At 37.9% G+C, this 25349-nt stretch overlaps 1 protein-coding gene across 2 annotated transcripts in view; it reads left to right on the top strand.

Annotated features, from left to right (window-relative positions):
• ACSL4 (acyl-CoA synthetase long-chain family member 4) overlaps positions 1-25349 on the top strand; it is a 67965-nt gene that overhangs the window by 9452 nt on the left and 33164 nt on the right. For both annotated transcript variants that reach the window (XM_004685700.2, XM_012727221.1), the window contains exon 2: positions 18115-18162. The gene's annotated coding sequence lies outside the window, so the exon portion shown is untranslated. The remainder of the gene's footprint in view (positions 1-18114; positions 18163-25349) is intronic.

Raw genomic sequence — 25349 nt, 5'->3', positions numbered from 1 at the left:
TATCACATTTAACAAATGCTTAAAGTATTTTAATACTATAAAAAAAGTAATGATAGGCTTTCGGAGGTCCATGCCCCTGGGGGGGGGCACCGGAGGGTGAATCATCAGGGAGAAGGTGGAGAAATGGCAGAGCAGCTACTCCCCAGTGCGGGAACCATTCATTGCACTCAGAAATATCTTAGTCATTTCTGCTTCTCAAAAAAAAAACTGAAAGCTGAAAACTTTGCTAGACAGGAAAACAGGAACTTGGTGAAAGAGCTTAAAATTACAGCTTTGAAAGAGAGAAGAGAGAACTAGCACTGCTCTCTCATGGGGTGAATCCAAGTAAAAAGTGCCCCATTCCCCAAGGTTACTTGAAGAGTCTATGGTGAAATGTCACTTGGTGATTCCTGCTTTGAAATGTTCACAGAATTTCTTTTGAAATTGCTTTAGTAGAATCAAATGAGGCCTGATTCTTGATCCCACAGTAGAGTACAGTCATTTTGTCACTTCACAATACTGACATGTTCTGAGCGACATGCTAGGCCATTTTGTCATTGTCCGAACATCATAGTGTGTTCATATAAACCTCGAGAATACAGCTCACTGTAATATCTAGGCTGTATATAGGGATCATGATAGTGTTTGCGGTCTGTCATTGACCAAAATGTTGCTTTTTGGTGCACACTGAATTTAGTGGGATTAAAAAGAATCTATAGAATTCCTTAAGTAAGAGCAAATGTTGAGAAGCTCAGCAGTATTTAATTTGATACCAGAGTCGCCAGTGAAAATCAGTAAGATTGAATCAAAACAGTCTTTATTTTAAAGGTGTTTTTTTATGCAGTGTTTAAGTGACTTTAATGAGTTGCAGACCACTCATTTTGAAGCAGTTGATTTTGGTTGAAAAGGTTTTCAACCAAGACTAGATTTCTCTGATTTTGCATCATTTCTAGCAAACCTAACACTATGATCCTTTTGTCTATTCTCTTGTAGATGTCATAATGTTTTGTCATGATAGCATGAGAAAATGTTTCTTTTGCATAAAGAAGAGGGATTTGTTTAGAATGAAAAATCATTTCTGTTTTAGATTTGTTGCCTCTGCTGCCGACCTCTGCCGCTTGTGTTAAAGAAAATCAATAATGTTTCTAATTTACACACTTACATATTTGTGATTGGGTAAAATTTGTTCTCCAGAATAATGTTTTACAATTATAGATTTGTGTTGATTTTGGTTATTGGCTAGATGTGAGGTCATGCGCTGCTGTTACCCCTTTATCTTTTATTTTATATATTTTCCTTGCTTTTCAGCACTTCCCTGATGCCACTGTAAGGTCAACATATTGCCTGAACTTGGCACTAGCACTGAACCCCAATGAACATTTTTTTACTTCTACTTTCAGTCAATGCAGGCTTGGAAAACATAGGTAGGGCTGTTGAACATATTTTAATATAATGCAGTTTCTTCTTATTAAAAAAGTATCTATTTTATAATAGCATTATTTGTTTTTAAAAGTATCCTGCATTAACCTTAATTATGCTTTTGAAGAATATGGTTCTGCCATATACATGAAAAAGGATTGGCAAAGGAAATCTACTTCTGTTTACATTGGCCACAGCTGCTTCAGGGAGGGTTGGGTTACAGCCTATTTTAAAGATAATTTGTTAGATTAAATAGTCACAACATAACTGCAAAAAGAATCTGAAAAGCAAATTATATTGCAGATGCAGCACTTCAATGCATTAAGGATGAATGGGTGATTTCTATTAGAAGGAGATATTGACAGTGTTGAAGTAGCAGCAAGTTTCTTGGTTGACCTTATATGAGAGAGACTCAGCCCTCTTTCCTTGAAAAGTATTTTACTAAAGTGGGAAAAGATTCGCACTCTGCTTGGAAATTGTTTAGTACTCTGGTGCTTCTCTTTGAATCTTTTTTTTAAAATCATAGTCTGAATCCCATCCTATGCAAGGTTGTCTTATGCTGAGGCATTTTAAATATTTAAGCAATGAAGCCTTCAAGTAAGGAAATCTCTGTAAGGTATGTTCCACAGTGGAACTAACCTGTGCCATGTCTGCCATACTGGTCTGAGTATTATAACCAGAAAGCAGCATTTGTAATCTTCTCTCTAGCAGTCTGCAGATGAAATCATTCGAGCTGTTTTGTAATTTTTTTAACTCTATACTTTTATTTATTTTTTATGGCCTCACTTTCATCCTATGGCTTTGCAAACTTTGCCCATTATTTGAAGGAAGTTTGAAAAGCCCATTTTTATGTAAGCCAGCTGACACCTAAGTAGTAACTGGTATAACTGGATAACTCCAGAGGAAGGGTTATTGTTATTAGCTATTTAAAAAGTATATAATTGTCTGGTTGGTATTATGGGGTTGTGGGTTGTCTCAAGGGTAACTTCCTTTCCCGTCTGCCCTTATGTTTCATTCTCTCTCTCTGTTAATTCATTGTCCAAATAAGATATGGCCTACTGATTAGTGACCTCCATGAGGAAGGACATATCATTGGCTCACTGAGTAGTTCTTGAACAATTGCATGTGCAATTGTTGTACAACGACCTGTATTTTCAATAGCATTAGATTTAGAAGATTATGTGAAAGAATGAAATTCTTATTTTCTGAAGATTTACTTATGCATACAGAATTGGGGTACAGGCCAGAGGTGTGGGGATGTGTGTGAGAGGATTCACCAGAGACAGTGGGGAGCAGAACTGGCGGATGTACTGGATTACACTGAGGGGAGCAGTAGACAGGTCAGGAGAGGTCTGCCATGCCATGTGGGTCACCTCCCTGCCCAGGGATTGAATTGTAGTGGCTGCTGATCGCTTCATAGCGTTGTGCTTTAACCCACTGAGCCACCAGGGAGGGCCCAAAAGAATGGATTTCTTACTTGTTTACTTAGTTTTCATTCTTTTCCTCCCCAAAAAAACTTAGGATATGGTTGGTTCATCCTGCAGCAAAGATGTTCTCAAAACCAAAACATACTTAACCATTTGTTTCCTGCTTTAATAGGTAGGTCTACGCCCACTAGGAAGACATCACTTTCACATATAGGAGAGTCCATATTATGTAATTCTTTTTACAACTCCTCTGATCCTACTGCAAGGCATGGTGACTTCCTGCTAAGGAAGTTTTATTCCAACATATTCCTGTTTATATGTAGCAAGCACTTAATAAGAGGATTCTTCTAGATTTCAAAAAATGTGATCTTAATACATGGTGTAGTTTTGCAAATAATAGTTTTATTTTGGAATAATTTTGGAATGATTTTGGATTTACAGGGAGTATGTAAAGATAGTTTAGATGTATGCATAATCTTTATCCAGTTCCCCTTAATGCTAACAGTCCATATTTGTTAGGCAAACTTATTTGGAATTCTCCAGTTCTTGGCCCAAAGTCCTTTTTTTTCTATTTCAGGTTCAAAAGTGTTAGTACATGTTGATTTCTAGAAAACATGTATAGGCAAAAAAGGGCAAAACAAAGCACTAGTAGTCCCCCTAACAAGAGACTACTATTGATGTTTTAGTATCCATATTTGTGAATATAAATCTGTTTTCTAAACAACTTTGATCTCCCTAAAAGACAGTTTACAAAATATGTTTAGCTAGCATTTTGTACTTTGTATTTTACATTTAACACAACATTTAAATTTGTGAATATCTTCCCATATCTATGGTTTTTAATATAGTTAATCTGTTTCGTATCCTTAGATATTTTGTTTTCTCTTTCTTTGCTCAGCTAGTTCTTCATGACTTCAGATAAACTGTCAAGTCTTCTCGATATTTCCTCCCAGAAGCACACGAGAAAAGTGACTCTTTCCAGTAACCGGTCTCATTAAGTCAGGGATTTTAAATGTGTGTGTGTGTGTGTGTGTTAGGTTGAATCATTAGAAATGGATATGTGTACATATTTTTTTGTTGTTTGCAACTACAAATTGACTACTGGTAGTTTTATGTGGTTGAATCTAGTAGTTTGAAGAAGTTGTCTTTTCACAAGGTTTTCTTGACCCCTTACCTTTGCTCCCATCCCCTACCCCACTGAAAATTCCCGGGTTCTTCACTCTACTGAAAATATAAGCGTTGACAAGCTTACCTCCCAGCTATCTCTGATAAACACATTTTTTTTCTTTCTTTTTTTTTATTTTACAAAAGTTTATTTTTACATCATTTTGTACATTTTTCCCCCATCTCAATTGTAACCCCCATGGGTTTCCCATCACCAAGTCACCCGTGTGCCATCACCATAATCCCCTGCATTTCTCTCCCCACCCCACCCCACCCCCTTTTTCCATCCCATTCCCCACTCCACCCCCACAGAATGTCTCTGGTATATGGTTGTTCATTATTTTTGTTATTTTCTCGCCTGGTCCATTCTACTCCTGCTATGAGTGAAACCATCCGGTATTTTTCTTTCTCTTTCTGGCTTATCTCACTCAGCATGATCTTTTCCAGCTCCATCCAAGTTGCTGCAAAAGACATGTGTTTCTCTTTTTTGGTTGCTGAGTAATATTCCATTGTAGATATGTACCACATCTTTTTAATCCAGTCATCTACTTTTGGGCATTTGGGCTGCTTCCATGTTTTTCCAATTGTAAACAAAGCAGCAATAAACATGGGGGTGCAGGTATCTTTTTGAATCAATGGATAAACACATTTTTAAAACCTTGTATTCATGCAGAGAACTTGAGTAAATTGCATCTGCGCATCACTGTGTTGAAAATAGCTTCTTTAAAGCATTTAATCTAAGCTCTGCAGCTAGCCTGATGGCTCCTTCTGATTCTGTGGCTGTATGGGCTAGCTAGGGTCACTGGTGCCACCCAGTGGTACTTTATAGACAAGGTACTGACTTTGCTTCACCTTACCAAATGCTTTAACTTACTGTTCTGTCTTTTCTGTCCTTCCATGTGCATGATTTCACCATCCTTTTCTGCTCCATACCCTTGCCAGTAAGTTTCACTTTGTCCAGCTGATAATATTTGTGGTGACACGCTAGCGATATAATTTTGCTGTCATATCCTTACTTAAATAATAATAATCCTTACTTTGGAATATGAGATATTAAATACAAGTATAAACACATTGATCAGACTTTTGTTTGTTCTGCTTATGAAGTCATGAACCCTGTCCAAATTGGATGTACAGTGTCTTTTCTCAGAATATACCACTTCTCATGATTAATTTCAGGGTTTTCATTTATCTCAGATGTGAGGAGGGAGAGACTTCTGCATAGAACGAAAGATCTTGGAAATAGTTCTTTGGGTTGCTTTGTCTTTGATATTCCGTGTTCATTTAAGAAATACTTAGTAAGGAACCAGTTCTGTACCTTTACTGTGCTAGGTGCTGAGGTTACAGCGGCTATCAGAACAGACATGAGCTCTGTTTCTGAGGTGCTCACAGTCCAGGAGCAGGAATGGAAACTTGAACAAGTTTAAGTGCTATGCTATAGGGTGCTTGGAGAGCACTTAGCAGAGGCACCTGACACACAGTGGGGAGGTCAAAGCAGGTTTTCTAGAAGTGTCATTTAAACTAAGATCTAAAGGAAGCCAGGAAACTGGAGAAGAGAATGTTCTTGGCAGAACAAAAAGCATGTGCTAGACACAGAGGTGAGAGATTAAACTTGGTGCTTTTGAGACACTATAATTTATGATGGTGAGAGCTGTGAGATCAGCTCATTTGAGTCTCACAAAGTTCCCAGGAGACAGGTTTTTATTCTCTTTAAGTTTTGGAACGGTAGCAAAGATGTTAAATGACTTGCCTGCGGTCACCCAGCACTAGCCAGGAACTGGATGCAGGCCTGCTGGCCTTAGTATGTTGGCGCCTGGCCTCTGAAGTGGCCTGCCTCTGTGTAGTGTGTTCTATGGGAGCATCATTCTTTAGCCTCCATTGAAAACAACTTATCTTCTTAATAAGTGGTCTTGTCTTCTGATGGGCCAATTTAAGTAAAATATTTCTGACTCAACTCAATGTTAGGCTGTACTAGGCAGACTATTCCAATAGCTAGTGGTTATAAATATGTGAACAATCTCTTAAGTTTACAGCATCTGGGTTGAGCCAAGAAACTTTTCCATTTGCGTAAGTCTTTCATTATTGGTTGAAAAGTAAATTCTTCATTTGTTATGCAACTCTATGGTTAATAAATTGTATTTTCCGGGAAAATCATAGATGGGAAGTAGTAATTGATTGTGTTTTTCATAAAAGATAGAATGAACGTAAGATGTGTTCCCTGGAATGTTGCATCAGGCAACACCACTGACAGAGAAACAGGCGTCGCAGAGCAGGCTCCATAATGCAGGATGCTGCTCAAGAGCAAGATCCGGGCCTTTTTATTGGTAAAACAGTCATATAGCCTTAATCATGAGAGGAAGTAAAAAATGAAAGGGAGAATTAGAAGCTGGGGGAAAGGTGGAACTGTGCATCTGCTGATAGTTTGGTACGTAGAACAGCTCTGACTCCCCAGTCAGGATTTCAATCTTAGCAATAAAGCATGCCACTGATCAGCTTCCGGGGTCCTTCATTATACATCAGTCAATGCCCCCCCAGGTGTTCCTGGTCATACCTCATGATGTATGATTATGTCAGGAGTAAGTTTATACATCATCCTCAGCCCCCCAGGCGATCCCGGTCATACCTCGTGGTGTAGACCCTTCCCAGCTTTATGGTCTTAACTGATGTGAAAGGTGCCTCATAGGGTTGGGCTCTTAATGGAGGCTGGATAGGCCACCTAGGATTGGCCAGACCCACACTGGAAGTGTAGAATTTTTTGTTTGCTTGCTAAATTTGACAGTACCCTTTTCTCTGAGTTTATAGTTAAAGGGTAAACATAACTTCTTAAATAGGACTTAAGCTTTTAAAAGTTTTATAAACAAAGAATATCTAAATGGAGTTATTTTCTTAGAATGAATCGGATTAATCCTTCATAAAGTTAAATTATAAATGTGTTTGTAAAATTAGGAATTGACTTCAGTTTGAGGCTAATCAGTTAAGCTTTTAATCTACATTTTGGTACTTGGATTGCAAGTCTTTAGCTGTACATAAACTACTTAAGATGGATGTAATTTGATATTATTGAAACTGTTAGGATAGAGTTATGTGTTATATGTGTATGTTTAATGGCACAAAGTTGGTGTTTTCATTTTCTGTGATTGTGGAGTCTTGTCAGGAGTTGGTACTTGGAAATATCTCTCCAGGAGTGAAGGCTGTCTTCTGCTAATATAGCCATACCTTCTTGCCTTTTTTTTTTTCTTGACAGTACCATCACAACTATGCGTGGGAGCTCTGATCATAATAACACTGGGATAGCAAGTGTAAACCAGGGAACAGATCCTGGCAAACTGAGAAATGTGATCACCCTTCTTTCAGCCAGTTCATCCAGAGATCAAGTTTGTAAGCTTAGCTTCAGAAGCACTGGCTCAAACCAGTGAAGCACAACACAGATCATTTCCCTTTTCCTTGGGAATGAAAACATTTTTTTTTTTAAGCATTCATTTTGAGTAAATGTACTATTGTATCTTGTAGTGGAATTACAAGATATAGGAGCTTTTTTTTTTAAGTTCAAGTACTGTGAACTCCCGGCTTCTGGGCCTTGTAGAGGTTATTACAGGGCACGGAGCTGTGTGGGCCTTACCGGAAATGAGATTACTTAATGATACTTTACTGTTGCTGAAACACTTTGAAATGAGAAATTGGAGGGAAAGAAATGATTCAGCCCTTTCTGCTGCCTTTTTCTCCTCCTCCTCCACATTTGTAGTGTGAAATCATAGTTTATTAGAGTACCTGAAGCAAGACAGTCTTAGGTAGTTTGACTACTTGGTTCCAGAGTTCAGGTTGTAAACAAGGGGTACTGATGGAAAGCCAGTTTCTGACACCATCAGAATCTCTCTCATCACCACTATGGAAAGCAAAGAAGTGACACTCGTTTGCTACCTTTTTGCTTGTGGTACCTTTTCTGGGGACAGCCCTAAATTTTTTGCCCTGCCTCTCCTTTGCTCACACCCTCTACCCCAAACTCACATTGCTTGCTTTTCTGGTCAGCTGGGAAACATTTTCTTCAGGGGCAGAAGAATGTGCATGAACTTATGAAATCTTATGTGGATATCATCTGGTATCAGAGTTCCTGTTTGTTTAAATAGGATGAGTGAATTTAACACTACACTTGAAAGGAATCATTTTTATTTGCATCTGTGCAGAACCCTTCACAATTGTTCGGGTTTTTTGATGCTAAGTGTTCACTGTGAGTGGGTGGTAAAGTTTTGTTTGCCACATATTGAATTAGGGGATCACAAGGACACTTAGCTTTAGGAAATACTTGACGTTATAGTAAGAAAGGCGGAATTTAATTTTATTTAGCTTTGTAGATTATGATAGATAGGTACAAGGAGTTTTTACACTGAAAACTTAGAAACAAGTTTGAGGCATCTAGAAGGATACAGGGAAGTGTGAGAAGCAGGGGAAAACACAGTGGAGTATGATGGAGAATGGTGAGTGGTTTGGTGGTCGGGGAACTACAGTGACCACACCTGAGGAAGCGAGCCTGTACTGCCCAATTACTAACAAGGAGGTGAAGCAGTGGCACTTCATGAAAACAACACTGTATCATTTTGCTGCTTGAATAGGCCCAAACGCCACATGGACCATATTCACCGTCACATACTAGAACTAATTGAAGGCCTGGGCTATATTTTCTACTTACTTATTAAATGAAAGCTGTAATATACACACTGTAGAATTTTTTAAAAAGACGGGAAAGGTAGGATAGAGTGAAAACTCACCTATAAGCCTACAATTCAGGGGGTATAATTGTGGTTTAGGGCTTGCATATGTTAGAATAAGGTGATATTTTGCTTTAAGGTTTATCTTTTTGAAAAGATTTGTTTATTTGTGCATACAGAACTGGGGTACAGGCCAGAGGTGCAGGGATGGTGAGAGGACTCACCAGAGACAGAGTGGGGAGCAGAACAGGCCTACTGATAAGTACACAGCTGAGGGGAGCAGTGGGTGGGTCAGGAGAGGTCTGCTGCGCCATGTGGGCCAATTCCATGTGGGCCACCTCCGGGGCTGGGATCAAACTCATTCTGAAGTGGCTTTAGCTTCTTAGTGCTGTGCTTTATTTAACCCGCTGTACCACCAGGGAGGGCCCGGGTCTTTGGTATCTTAATGGAAACCTTGTAAATTCAGATTTTTCCATCTATCCACATACTCCTTGAATAAATTTGGGAGGGATGGATTTGGCAAGTCAAAAATTCAACATTAGGCAATCTGTTTGTCCAGAAATACTTGAAAATCACTATCAAAAGACTGTTGGTCCTGAGTCAAGAATTACCAACATGATAGCAATTTTTTTTTAAAGATTTATTTATTTATTTGTGCATACAGAACTGAGGTACAGGCCAGAGATTCAGGGGCGGTGAGAGGCTTCACCAGAGACAGAGTGGGGAACAGAACAGGCCTACGACGAAGTACACTGCTGAGGGGAGCAGCGGGCGGGTCAGGAGAGGTCTGCCTCACCATGTGGTCTCCTCCGGGGCGGCGGGAATCGAACTCATGCGGAAGTGGCTTTAGATTCTCAGTGCAGTGCTTTAACCCGCTGCGCCACCAGGGAGGGCCATGATAGCAATTTTAATCTATTAAAACACTTTTGCTCAGTGGCTACTTCATCACAGACAAGCTACAGCTTCACCAGAGTTTACTAAGTATTATTTATTAGTGTTTGTGATTTCTAAAAAAATTCTTATTTGGTCAACTCTCTGCCCATCTGTGACTGTGAAGGTGCCTCTATTTTTCTTTGCCCTTCCCCAAATAAGCTTGTCTTTTTAAACTGTAAAAACGACAACAAGGAAACAACCAAACTTATTTAAGTGTAGTTCATATTTGGAGTTCTTTTAAGGTTAATGTGTTTTCCCCTCCTGCCACTATTGTTAATTTTATGTAAACCAAGGGTAGGAGTAGTGTGCTTACATTGTTTTCTAATATTCTCACATTCCTTTTAAAATCTCATTTTAAGACAACCTTGTTGTTTTCTAATCTCACATTCCTTTTTTTAAATCTCATTTTAAAACAATCTTGTGTAAAACTATAATCAAAACTGATTAAAAAGATTTGTAATTTTACTATATAGGGAAACAGATAAATTACTTGCCTAAAGTTATAGAAAATGACCCCATTTCATTCAGCTCAACTATGGTTCTCATGTAGAGGAGAGGGGGAGAGTTTCATTTCAGATAATAATTCCTTTTCACTTTAAAGTCTGTTTTGGTCTGGAAGTCCACAATTTTCTAAGGAGCAGAATTTATTATGTGTGTGTTTTATTTTCTTGTCTCAGGTAGTAGGCTGGTACTTACATTGTAGATGAGGTTCTTGTTATTTTTCTGCACACATACACTTTACATATACTTACTTGTTTATGTATAAATATGTGCATAAGCATAATTTATACTAATTATAAAACTAAATGTGATTATAAACTTGCAATGCTGATTATAGGGGGAGAAGTTATATCACAAAATGGGTACTAGCAGATTTATAGATTGAGTATTTCTAAACTTTGAGTTTGGATGAGTATTTCTAAACTTTGAGTTTGGATTAAAAATAGGTGTAGTATAAATACACATTGTTTCAAAACTGAAATAATGAGACAAAGAAATTACCCCAGAATGCTTTAGATTGTTGTCATGAATATGTCCTTCTAGCTCTGAAAATAATTTTTGATTTACAAATAAAATGAGGATTTTCCAAAGCATAATGGCTTTTTTAGGGGGTTGTGAGTAATTTCTTTAAATATTTAAAGGTATAACACTAACACTAAAACTCCTATCTTAAAAATAGATATAAGTGAAGTGAATGCTGGTATTAATTGCAAAGGGGAAAAATGACTTAAAACAACTATATTCTTTGACCAGTGTTAATTTTAATCTATTGTAACATATATTTGGTGCTATTACTAAGTCAAAGCAAGATAGTAAGACATAATCCTTACCCTCAGTGAGTTTATTATTTAGATAAATGATCAAGACAAATTAATAAATAAGATAATATAATGAAAACTTAGAGTTTAGAGCTATTAGAGAAGAGCTTATAGACATTCAAAGGAAAGCTAGATATTTTCCCATGAGATATTTGTGAAGGTATCCCTGAAAAAGAGACTTGTGTCTGGTAGAAAAAAGCACGAAGAAAGTGTCAGAAGCAAGAGAATATGACAGTGTTTTTTCTAAAATTGACAAGTGGTTTCTTTTGGAATACATTATTTTCCTATTAAAATTGGTAAAGTCATTTTATGATAAACTATTCATTACTGGTGGCTGGAGTAAAATTAGCCTCAGCCTTTCTGGAAAATATTTTGTAGTATAAATTAAGAGTTTCTGTTCTCATCCAAAACCTTCTACATACACAAAAGTAATAATTTACATTTGAGTTTGTAAGCACGCTCTTAGGAGATATGATGAATGATTTTTATAATCTTAAAATGGGAGAAATACCCAGAAGACACAAAGGATAACGTTTAATGCACTTTATTACTTGAAATGTAGGAGCCACTTATTTGGCCCAAAGCACCCAAACAAAGAGAAAGTATACTAAGGGAAATATTTGTGAAATGTCAAAAGGTTTTGAGGATTTAAGAATCAATAAGAAAAAAAATAGAACCAAGTGAAACCAGTGGGCAGAGCACTCAAAACACTCACTTATATAAGCTATTTAGATATAGTGAAATATATTTCTTCATGTGTTTATTGACTATTAATGAAAAATATAAAGTTAAAACTATTTTTGGTACATATCAGAGTTCAACACAGTGTTGGAGATGATGTGGGAAATGGACACATGAATATATTCCTGATCCGAGTGTGAAATCAGGTCTTTTTTCAGAGGTCATTAACATTTTTCATTGGAGAGAAATTTTAAAATTTTACAAAAGAGTTGGCAAAACAGTACGCCATTTCCCTAGCTTTTCCCTAACTTCCTCTAAGGATAACATCTTATATAAATATATTACGGTATTATTACCAAAACTAAAGCTAATGTTGATAAAACACTACTAACTGAACTAATGAGTTCATTCAAATTTCATCTTTGTTTCAACTAACCTTTTGCTTCTGCTGCTGGATCTCACCCAGGAGTCCAAATTACATTTATTCATCCAGTCTCCTTTAGCCATCTCCAGTCCCTGTGAGCTCTTCCGTCTTTATCTTTCATGACCATAACAACTTAAAAAAAAAAAATAACAGGCCCTCCCGAGTGGTGAGAAGACAATACTGTCCTAAGCTGTCTTTAGTTTTTGTGTCATGACTGAGCCACATAGACCACCTCTAGGACTACCTTGTCCCCTCTGGTACCACATGGCCCTGTACCTGCTCCAAATGTCCGGGGATGGCCATCTGGTGCTGAGATGCACCCTCAAGCCAGTTCTTCAAGGTGGGCCAGCAAGAGGGGAGAATGGAGGATCGACAGGGGGCAGGCGATACTGCTCAGGGTGTGAGAATCCAAGGAGTGGCTGAGAATTTCTGGAAACACTGTGGCAGGAGGTGAGGTAATACTGGGATTTCGTGTCCTCAGGCAGCCCCAAGCAGGCTTGTGCCTCGGCCTTTCATAGTCTTTCTTTGCAGTGTGTAGTAAGGAAGGCTGTTGGCCAACCTGTTGAACATTCTGGGTGAATGAGAGCAGGTTCTGATCCATCATAAAATTCCACTCAGCACATTGCTCTGGCTGCCATCCATGCAGCTTAGCTGGCGAGGAATTAGGGAAGACTGCAAGGCAGCCATCAAAAGTCACAGAGGTGTCCTCCCTGCTCATGCAGGGTTAGTCTCAGTGCTAGGGAACTAGCCCACATGGATCATCAGACCTCCCCTGTCTCTCCCGCTGCCCCCTTCAGCAGTGTATTTCAGTCAGTCAGTCTGTCTGTTATACAATCTGTCTCCAGTGAATCCTCTCACCCCCCAACACCTCTGGCCTACACCCCAGTTCTTGTATGCATCAATAAATAAAATAAAATCTTTTTTTTTTCTTAAAAAAAAAAAAAGTCCACAGAGTCCATGTTGTAGATGGCAAAGCCAGTCAGCTCTTACATGTCATGGGGATTGTGAACCAGGAGCAGGGGCTTCACGTTCACTGAAACACCATACTGTGGTCCGGAAGATCTTATTGTGCTACAGCTTCTGTGTGGTTGAGACTCTCCAAACAGAGACATTTTTTGTTAAAATAGGTAGAGGAGAGTTTGGAGAAAGGACTTTCCAAAAGCCTGAACCACGGCTCACTCTCCATCTGCTCCTTGGCTCTTCCCTTATTTTTAAAGATTTATTTATTTTTGCATATAGAACTGGGGTATAGGCCAGAGATGCAGGAGGGTGTGTGTGTATGTGAGGATTCACCAGAGACAGAGTGGGGAGCAGATCAGGCAGATATACTGAAATACACAGCTGAGAGGAGCAGCGGTGAGACAGGAGAGTTCTGCCTACCATGTGGTTCTGCCTACTGTGTGGGTCAGCTCTGTGGTGGGGATCGAACTCATGCTGAAGCCTCTGCTAGGTTTGTAGTGCTGTGCTTCAACCCACTGTGCCACCAGGGAGGGCCCCGAAGTAAACATTTTTAGTGAGTGGGAATTTAGAATATTTTAAATCAGTACAAGGACTATAGTGATATATATTATCAAAACATAGATTTTTATATGGAATCATGTCACATAGCAATAACTAGTGGAATATTTGCTGCATTTCTTGTTAATTTCTCTGAATATGTACCCACTCAAATATATGTGTATATAATGGAGTCATACATATTTTCTTTTTTTTTTTTTAAAGATTTATTTATGCATACAGAACTGGGGTGCAGGCCACAGGTGCAGAGGCAATAAAGGATTCACCAGAGTCAGAGTGGGGAGCAGAACAGGCAGACTGACAAAGTTCACTGCTGAGGGGAGCAGCGGGTGGGTCAGGAGAGTTCTGCTGTGCCATTTGGATACCTCCAGAGCTGGGAGCTGGGAGTTGGGAGCTGGGGATTGAACTTGGACTGAATCAACTGTGGCTCGCTTGCATGCTGTGCTTTAACCTGCTGTACCACCAGTAAGGGCCTGGAGTCACATACATATTTTCTACCTGTGTTTATTCTTCATTTAAACATTCCTAAGCTTTAAGCTGTATTGTTATGTTGCAGTTTTTATCCACTAGTACTTGTCAATATATGACACATACCTGTATGTATATGTGTACACACACACACACACACACAAAGATATGACCTATAAGACAACTACTTAGTGAATTTTTCTGTAAGAGTCTCACCAACATTTACCTTATATTTAAACCCTAAGTGCTCAGGACTTTGTTAATATTTTCTATTCTTTTCTGAAAGTCTCTCTTTTTTAAGATTTAATTATTTATGTTTACAGTACTGGGGTATAGGCCAGAGGTGTGGTAGGTAAGAGTGAGGAGCAAAACAGGCAGAGTGACAAAGTACGCTGAGCAGCAGGTGTGTCTGAAGAGGCCTGCTGTGCCATGTGGGTGAGCTCCCTGGCCGGTAATGGAGCTCAGGCTGCAGTGCCTTCGGAGAGCTTCATAATGTGGTACTTTGACCTGTTGCGCCACCAGGGAGAGCCCGAAAGTGTCTCTTTTTAAACTAATTAAGATTGGCTCTTATGACATGAAGCACAGGAGGAAGATTCATCATACTTGAAACATTTCCAACAGATGCTATCACATATTTAATATTGACTTTGCTTCTAGGAGAATGTTTTCAAAATATTGGTTAACAGACCAACTTATTTACAGAAAGAGCAGAAACTAAACACATTAAATTCTTTTCAAAATGTGAGGGTTCTCTGACTTGAAGAACACTTGTTTTGTATTTGCATGGCTTTTTCCATAATCACTCTGGACACTTCCTCTGGTATCTTGTGAGTCAGGGTTCCTCAGTCCTGCCTTATTCCCTGATTGTAAGATGATAAATTGTAGGTGCTGCATTCTGTATTTTTCCATGCCACCAGGTAATTGCTAATTAGAAGCCATAATATATGCTTCAGTCTCTTTAATTTGCTATGTTGAGGGTACCCTATTTCCTTAGGTTACAAAAACTTGCATATCTGGGAAAATGAAAGATGGTGCTAAAATTTGCATTACAATTTCAGTTTTGCCCAAATCTTGTCAAGTTTCTGATTATCTATAAATAGAACTTTTACATTGTTATTCAATTTATTTTAATAGAAAGATTTAAGAGGAGAATGCTGTATTGCAGCAGAGAAACTAGGAGAGGCTAGGAGATGAGTAAAGGGTCATTTTTTCCTGTTGTGTAGAAAAGCTTAATTAAGCTGGGTTAGAAAACGTGATTTGGGTCTCATTGATTTACTGGGCAGCCACTGTTTGCTTTCTTTCCTTATGAAAGAAACGTCGGTTAAGTTACAGGCACTGAGACAGAGTATGTCTGTTGTATTCCAGAACCTCTTGAGCTTTGCTTTGTTCTGCTCAATTGATTGAGACAAAATGAGTAGAAGGTTAAAGCTGGACTTTTCACTGAGCTTAGAGTTCTTTGCCTTGGGATTATCCTCGCCAGCTTTTCCTGCTGAACTACCAAGAATAAAGTGTGGATGACCCTTTACAGATATTTATTGATGAAATTGTTTTCCAAATGAAGCAGACCAGTGGGTAATCCCCCTGCAATCTGTATGTCTTTAAATGACTTTATAGGTCGGTCTTGTCATCATTTATTTATCATTTATTAATCTTTAGGGAAAATTTATGCATTTATGTATCAATATATGACTTTTTCCCTCAGCACTCTTCCTTGTTAGCTTTTAATAGGAATGTGCAAAGTTTTCCTTCTGTTAATATCAAATATTAGCCCTCTGGGAAAAAGAATAAGAAAGTATTAAATAACAGGCCTTATGTTAATAAGTAGTCTAAACCATTTGTGTTTAGACATGTGCTGATACTATTGCTGTTAACCCCTCACCAAAGTGGTCCGTGTTAACTTGAAGTAAAAAACTAGTTTTATTAAATAAGACTAAAGGCATACACTATTAGTGGTAACTCTGGGCATAGCTTCATTCTTCAACCTTCCATTGGTACCGAGGGAGAAAATGATCTGTTTGAGTTAAGCCCAGCTACTGCGGTGATTAGCAATATGGATGTTAGTTTTATGACTTGCATTGGAGTTTCTAAATTTTAAAATTTTGAGGGATTATTCTCAATCATATACAAGTACTGAGTATGACTAGATGGAAATAACTGTTTTTCAGAATGATGGACACCCGTGTGCTATTGAAATGTAAGTAAGCAACATCAGATGACTAAAGAATCTCCTTTTAAGCTTCTGAGTAGTCAGATGGTAACTGTTTTTTTCTGTATTGTAGGTAAATCTCAGCTGTAAATTGACACTAAAACATCTTAGTGTATGTATGTTGCAGAATGTCACCAAACTGGTCTGGAATTCATTGAGTGAGTGTGGAAAGAGCCTTATTGTTTGAAGGAAATTATTCACTTTGGGGTTTGGTGGCAAAATAGCTTTGTGCCTGCAGGCATTTGGAGGTGGGGATGTCTGGGTAGATTGACTAGTTTTAGTTTGTTTTGCTCAGACTTTGTGTCTGCCTCAGAACTTGACTCCCATCCTAATGTTGGGGAAAGAAGAGACACAAGTAAAACCCAGCTAAGAACTTGACTCCTGCTTCTTATCAGTTTCTTTTTATTGAGATATAATTTACATATGGCATTATATAAGCTTTAAGGCATCAGTGTATTGGCATTTAGATATTGCAATATGATTACTATAACTCTAGCTAACACCTCTATATATAATGTCACGTGATTTTTTTTGGTGCATGGTGAGAACATTTATAATCTAGTCTTTTAGCAACTCTGAAGTTTATGCTACAGAACTATTGATGGGAATCACTATGCTAGGTATTAGTTCTCCAGAACTTATTTTATCTGCAGTTGTAAGTTTGTGCCCTTTAACATCTCCCCAATTCCCACCCTTACTACCCACAAACCCTGGTAGCCACTAAATAGAAATTTTCTTTCCACGAGGTTTTTTTTAGATTCCACGTGTAAGTGACAACATGCAGTGTTTATCTTTCTAACTTATTTCACCAAACATTATGCCTTCAAGGTCTATCCATGTTGCTACAAATGTCAGAACTTCCTTCTTCCTCATGGTTGACTAATATTCCTCGTGTGTGTATGTGTGTGTGCGTGTGTGTGTGTGTGTGTGTGTATCACAATTCTTTATCCACCTACCTGTTGGAGATGTAGGTGGTTTTCATATATTGGCTATTGTGAACATTGCTGCAGCAAACATGGCCATATAGATATTTGTTCAGTATGTCATTTTTATTCTATTGGTTACATGTCAGAAGCAGGGTTGTTGGATGTTATGGTAATTGTATTTTTAATTTTTTGAGTAACAGCCACATTGTTTTTCCACAGTGGCTGTACTAGTTTAATTCCTAATAACAGGATGCAAAGTGTTCCCTTTTCTCCACATCCTTTCCAGAACAGGTTATCTCATATTTTTGGTGATAACCCCCAACCCCTTTTTAAAAAGAGTTACTTATTTATGCATACAGAACTGGAATACAAGCCAGAGGTGGGTGTGTGTGTGTGAGAGAGAGAGGATTCACTAAGACAGAGTGGGGAGCAGAATAGCATATTGACTGAAACACACTGCTGAGAGGAGTAGAGAACGTGTCAGGAGAGGACTGCCACACCATGTGGGTCAGCTCCCTGGCTAGGGAGCAGTGGCTTCGAAGAGTTTCATTGTGCTGTTGTGCCACCAGGGAGAGCCCTGACACCATCCTAACAGGTGTGAAGTGAAACTTCACTGTGGCTTTGATTTGCTGTTCTCTGATGACTAATGATGTTGAACTTAAAAAAAAAAAATCTGTTTGGTATATCTTCTTTGAAAAATGTCTATCCATTTCCTCTGCCCAATTTTCAGTCTTGCCATTTTCCCATGGACTTTACATTACTGTTTCTTATAGTGTGGCTCAGTTAATTTCTGAGATTCTAGCAGCACTACTTGAAATCTCCAGCCATTTCTTAACTTTCCCTGGTTCATTATGAGCTATAGTGCACAGGTAATTTGAAATAATACTTGAAAATGGTTTAAGAACTTCTTATGTTGCTCTACTCAAAATTATTATCTCTCATTGCAGATTGAGATCCCAGAAAATATACGTGTTTTAGGAGAATAAAGGAAATTTGTAAGTACTTACCCTTTAAAAATGCTAAGTTTGTAATTTTTCAGCTTTTGGAGAAAATGAAGTGACCATAACATTAGGAATGTTGACCTTTTATTTTTGTGGAAAAATCCAGCCGGTGTTTGTTTGTATTAAAAAGGCAATATTTGAAAAAGTAAAATAGGAAAAGTTTTACCTTGTGCAACTTCTAAAACCTCTAAACCATCTGGTACTCATTTGTAGTAGGGGAAATGATATTTAAAAGCTCAGTAAAATATTTTTCTTCATATAACAAAAAACAACTCTGGATTAGAGTGCCAGTCCTGACAACTGAGGCTTACGGGCTTTGTCATTGGCAAAGTATCTAACTTTGCCACAATTTCATCATCTATTAAAATGAACCTAGTAGTGAGTAGTCAGTGAATGGTTCATTATTATTGGTGGAGTTAAATCTGTAGTAGTGTATGCTTTACTCCAGTAAATGAAAGCTTGTTCTATTCAGTGTTTCTTATTCTAACTACAGTTTGCTCAGGCAGATTTAAATATATTTTGATCACAAAGTATTAGCACTGTTTTCCATTCAAGATCATAATATGGAAGAAATGAAACATAGCACTTAACATTAGAACAACAGTGTTTTTTGGACCTTTAAAATGACCTAGTGTAGGGTTCCCAAACATTTATTTTTAGAGCAATACTGCCTAGTGAGGTTTTTACTCATCTATGAGGAAAGTAAGGGAAATAGGTCCATGTGTTTTGAAAAACTGAACTTTCTCAATTTAAAGGGTTGCTACTTGTTGTAAATATAAAGCGAGTCCTAATTAAACATGTGCTGTCCCATTTTCCCCTAGAATCCTTTCTTTTTAAAACTTTTACTGGCCTGCTATATCTTATGAATTTAGCTTTCTCATTTTATAGACAAGAGGTTATTTAAATTTGTTTCAGGTCTTACAGCTTAGCAAGCTGCTCAACCAGCACCAAAACCCTGTATATAAGCTGCCTCTCTAGTATTTCTGGTCTTTTGAGAAATGCTTTCATCATAATAGGTTATGAACTTGAGACAGATCACATGGTTCTTATATGCTAATAGCTACTTTTGAATTTGAAATTTAAAAGACTTACTGTTCACATATAGCCAAGTGCTAAAGTCTGCTGAATCGCCTGCACTAGAAACTCCTAAACATGGCCAAAGATTATCATTAGCAGATCAGAATTAGCTGTCTTTGATTTAAACTATTTTGGCAACAGGCTACCCCCCACCCGTGATTGACAAAGGAGGTATGATATCAGTATGGTTAGTAAAACCTTTGAGAAATAGATGATGGTACCATTGTGAGGTTTCTATAGTTTATCCACAGAAAGTTTTGTTTCCTCTGTTTGTCTCTGTCTGTCTCTCTCACACACACACACAAATACAGCAGTTGTTCTACAGCCCATCTCTATGTGGAAGAGAAAGAAGCCTACTGAAGTGAATAGTAAGGAGTTGCTAGAAGCACTAGCGTTAACATCCAACCAATTCCATTCAGTCTGGAATTGGTTTAGAGACTCCTTCAATTGGTGATAGCTGTGCCTTGGCTATCCCAAAGTATACCTCAAAACATAAATACTTAATTTCCGTTTCTTCTTTGCCCCATTCACCTTAGCAAAGCATGCATGGGTCATGTAAACAAATGAACTTGGAACAGAGAGCAGAATGGAAAATACTCCCTAGCTCTAGCATGGAGACATTAACTCCTGGAGTACTTTTCCATGGCTTCTTGTATTTGGCTTCTTGTGACTTCCTTTTTTAGTTAAGAACTCTTTAATTCTGGGCCTCCCTGGTAGTCCTGGGGTTAAGTCGCAGCACTATCACTGCTACGGCCTGAGTTCGATCCCTGCCAGGGATCCCAGCCACATACGGCACAGCCATATCTTGTCTCACCTGCTGCTCCCCTCAGCAGTGTATTTCAGTAGCTCTGTCTCCGGTGAGTCCTCTCATCCCCCCACACCTCTGGCCAACACCTCAGTTCTTAGGCATAAATTAATAAAATAAATCTTAAAAATATTTAATTTCTGAAATGTCAGACACCATGAAATCAGACTGAGAATACATTTTGAATTACCTTCTGTCTTTGGAATATCAGCACCCTCCTCTGTCCTTGTTTGTACTAATATTGAGCAAATACAGGATTTCACTCTTTAACAGAATTACCCATCTTTGAGTTCTCTTAGTAGTTTCACTTATAAGGTATATTTAATATTGAAGAACAGAGGGAGGGAGCTTTTAAAATGTTTTAAAAAGATGTCTATTTTTTTAAAACATTGTCATCATTTAAATACTTTCAACCAATTTTTGTGACCTTTAAATTGCTTGAGACTACATAAATATTGCCCTAAACTCCATTAATTTAGAAAGACTCTTAACCTTTTCCTAACTTCTTCAGTTTAGATTTGTTCTCAGGTAAACTTTAAATCCTTGAAAATGGAAAACTGTCTTGATTTACTTTATATCTTCAATAAAAATATTGTAATTTTCACATAATCTTTTTTTCTAGTTTTATTGAAATAATTGACCTATAATACTGGGTAAGCTTAAGGTATGCATGTGATGTACTGTCTGGATATAAATGATATGTATGGTCAATACTTTGCAACATAACACATTTTTCAAGTCATTATACTGTATAAATATGCAGGTATCTATACGGGTATATATGGATGTGTTTGTGTGTATAGGTATTTATCTTTCACCTCACATCATTAAAACCATGCTACAATTTCATATGATGGCGACTGGGTAGCTGAGTGATACTGATTTATTTGCCCATTTTGTAAGACATGGCTTCCAGACCATTTTGTTGGATACTTTTTAATAGTATGAAGTACTAGGAAGCAACATCAGTATGGAACTAGCTTATTAATCCAACTCCTAGCCCATGTGAAGGGTAGGTTGCATCATAAAAAAGGTACAGTTGCATCTCCCTGTAACACAAGATGTTCCTGTAGAGGTACTATGGCTCACTTTAATATTTTGTTTTTATAGTTGTTGTTGGCAGTCTGCATTGATATTATTGCCTTATTATAATAAGTAGGTAGGATGTCAGGGGATAGATGTGTACTGTCAGATGTAATCTGTATATTCCTCACTCGAATAAAATACATGTATTATTAGTTTATGAAGTTAAGTTCTAAAATATCACTGTGTCCCAGTAGCAAACAAATACCCAGCAAAGGGAAGACTTTATAGATGGAAGTGAGATGTAACAACTTGGTGGGCTGGGCTGTCTAATTTAGCAGAAGGTTTTTTCCTGGGGAGCTGCAGTGAACTCTGCAGCAGCTGTGGCACTCTGAGCGTCCCTTGTTCACTGAGCCCTTTACACTTCTCTGCAAATGCACAACTCTCAGAACTTCGTTTGTCTCCTATTTTCATGTTGTCTAAAAACGTTGGGTTGTGACATCATGCCTTGCCAGCAGGTGTCACTTCTAGTATAAAGATTTAGTCTCAAAATACCTTAAATGTAAGCTTTGGAGATCGCAGTATAGGCAAACTGTAATCTTTAGATTTTAGTCTTTACACTTTAGAAAGCTATATGTTTAAAATTCTTGTTCATTTAAAGTTAGGAATACATACACAGTATACAGTGTATGTGAAGTGTGTAGGCAGCAGCTTTAGTGTCTAGATCTCCTTATTTCAACATATGTAGATAGGATCCCAATTATACGATCTGGTGACCTAGAAAAAAACATTATCTGATGCATGCTGGGGATGCTCTTAAGGCTTTGTGGGAGGGAACTTGCACTAGTGCATGAGAGCATTTTCAACATGGTGGCTGTGATGCTTTCTATGCTGGGCAAAGCTGGGAAGAGACTGGCAGGATGGCGACTTCAGGAGTTAATACAGGTGATGCAGCAGGCAGGTTCAGTTAATCAGGCGTAGCTCTGAGACTGACTTCTAGTCAGAGTAGCTACATCTGTGTGCTATGTCTTGGTATAGGGCATGTATATTCAAACCTAGTGTATTTTTTTTTTTTGCTTTCAGCTTTCAAGTGTATTTATTGTAATAACTGTATATTATGTTTAAGGCTTTATTGTACAAGCTATTTCATATGGGTTTAGATTGGTCTAGCAATTTGAGACAGATGAGACAAGGGTTTCAGGGATAAATGTTTCACATGATTACTCGTGTGGTGAATTGTCTGAAAGTAAAAACGATCCTGCTAGCTACACTTATGTCTTTTGTTTTCTGAAGATAATAACATTTGAAAAGTTTTAACCTTAACTATAAAATTAATCATATTCTAATGTTGCTTGTGTAAAAGTTGATCTAATAACCGAAATGCAAATTTAAAAAACATAGTATTTAAGTTTTTTCCGGTGTGTCAAGATCATGTACAACTTCTTAATAAGTGTGTGAAACAAAATAGGATTTTTAAAAAAGCACTCCACCCTTTCATAAATATCTTGGTGATGTAATATCTACATAGAAATATGATCTTTTGAATTGCAACAAGTATTCATATCTGTTTAACTTCAAATGTTTACAATTCTGATAGAATGTTAAGTGGATGCTACTAATCCTTTTTAGAAGGCACATTATCTGCTTAGTATTTAAATTACCCTTTGGTGATGTGTGAGACTTGAAAATGTGGTTTCTTCAAGTAGCACTTACATAGTCACTGATTTTCAAATTAATGTTGTTTTGCATTTTTATGAATCCTATGTCAATGGCTGGTATAGTGAATCTGCCCTAACTGTGTTTCAACCTGGCAGATAGATGCATGGATACTTGTTTGGTTTAGTTTGTTTTCTAAAACTTTTGTAAAGTGTCTTGTCATAACTGACTTAAAATATTAGTTTTTTTTTTCTTTCTTGAATTAATCTTGTGATATATACTTTTGGGGTAATGATTTCTTCTTAAAATCAGACCTTAATCATTATATAGTATTTGTTTACTTTGTGTAATAGAGCTTAATGCACCACTAATGCTTCTTGTGTTTAACCTAACTACTGCAGAATATATGAAATAACTGGAATGAATGAAATACTTATCATTAAATGTGACTTTAAAGCAAATAATGAAATTGCAGCTGACATTTCACTAAAATTTCTAGGACTTACCAAGATACCTAAAGTTTTTTTGTTTTTTTTTTTTTTTGGTAGAAAAATGCCTTAGGATGCCATACTAACTAGTACTTAAAATTACAGGATTTCTTTATATGTACTTTGTTACTCTTAACCACTTAAATTATACTAGTACAGGTTTCCCCTTCTATCCAAAAGCAGAGCATTCCTATGAATCCTTTAACAGCTAAAATGGCATAAAACAAAGCAGCAATTACCATTTATTTGTAGAGAAAATGTTTGTAGTTCTCCCAGGTCTCCCAAAATAACCAACCAAGTCATACAAAATAATATATAAAAGCTAACCTCATACCTACATAGTTGAAGCAGGGATGATATGATCACTATACAACTTGTCTCAATTATTCCCAGGGGTGGAGCTTGGTGGTGCCACTCATGCTGCTTGGGTGTGTGCTGCCTCTAGAAAGGTTATTGCAAAATCAATGATGAAAGCTGTTTTTGCTGTTTTGCCTTCACTTTCAGAAAAGTGAAATCAGATGTGTGTGATGTAGACACATACGTGTATGCGTATACATACATGCAGATATACACACATGCATACACACACGTGCACACACACATACACATGAGCTAGCACACACAGATAATAAGGTAGGCATTTCCTAAAAGTGAGGTGACATAATGGGAACTTGCCCAGGATAGGGACACATGCGTGACCAGGGTCCCAGACAATGTAGTTTAATGCATGAACTTAAACATCATGCCTGAGTCAAAATCCCTGCTTGACTGTGTTACTTCAGGTAAATTATTCAATCTCCCTGAGATTGTTACATTGTCAGTTGAGGTTACTACCACAAAGGGGCTTTCTGAAGGATTAAAGGAGATAATACGTGTAACAAACTGAGCGCCATGCCTAGCCCATCACACATACTCAGTAAGTGGTTACTAATCTAATTTCCATATGAAATGAATGTATCAATAAGAGCCATTAACTATCCCATGACAGCACATGATGTTTGTCCCCCTGCCTGGATGATGCACACCTCTCATACAGGATTTCAGAGAATTCAGCTGGGAATTTATATCCTACGGGGGGTGGGGATGAGAACAGGATCACTCTCCATACATAGAAAGATGGCCTGCCTTTGTGAAAAGCATTAGTGTGAAGGCACATAGAACCAGTGATGTAATCTTCATGCTTTTATAACATCAATCTCTTCCCTCTGTGCAGTAGGCACAGTTTTTCCAGTTTCATGTTTTCTATTAAGCAACTAAAGAAATAGGTTCAAATTTAAACTGCCTGGAATTTTAAGAGTACATCATTTTCTGTGTGATGGCATGAACAAGTGATCTTTAAAAAAAAAAAAAAGATGGACTAAGCTGGTTTGCCTTGAAGCTATTACTGCTCTCAAGAGTTTCAGAGCCATCTCATGTGTGGCATTATTTCAGCCAGTAAATGAATTGAACGGCTAGCACATGGAAGTATTGTAGTTGATGAGGATTCAGCAGCAAAGGGTAAACTCTCCTCATGGAGGGAGTATTCTAAGGAAGATAGCAATAAACTGAAAAATAAAGCAGATGATATACTAGCGAACAGTTCTGGGGGGGGGGGATTAAGAAAGGGTTTGGAAGTGTTGCAGAGCCAAGAGTGATGAAAAAGGCCTTCCAAGAAGGCGATATTTGCATCCCGACTAGCAGGTGTGGGGATAACTCTCCCAGGTATCTTGGAAGAATATTCCAAGCATAGAGAACAGAATAGGCACAGGCCCAGAGGCAGGAACAACAAAGAATATGTGAGTGAGAAATATTTGTAGCAGACAAAGTCAGAAGCTGAAGGGAAGCAGGAAGGAACCTACAGTCTATGGGTTATAGTAATAACTAGCTATGCTTTTGAGAGAGTTAGATGGAGATTCTTTGAAAGGTTTTGTGCAGAGGGGCAACATGATCTAACTTAGATTTTTTAAAAGATTATTTATGCATACAGAACTGGGGTACAGGCCAGACGTGCAGGGGCAGTGAGAGGATTCACCAGAGACAGAGTGGGGAGCAGAACAGGCAGATCAGCGAAGTACAATGCTGAGGGGGGAGGAGCAGGTGAGACAAGAGAGGTCTGCTGTGCCATCTAGATCATCTCCGGGGCGGGGATTGAA

The sequence above is a fragment of the Condylura cristata genome, unplaced genomic scaffold, assembly GCF_000260355.1.
Source record: "Condylura cristata isolate star-nosed mole 26May11 unplaced genomic scaffold, ConCri1.0 scaffold00019, whole genome shotgun sequence".
Taxonomy (NCBI): domain Eukaryota; kingdom Metazoa; phylum Chordata; class Mammalia; order Eulipotyphla; family Talpidae; genus Condylura; species Condylura cristata.
Note: the sequence above shows the minus strand (reverse complement) of the source record. Positions and strands in the feature narration are given on the sequence as shown.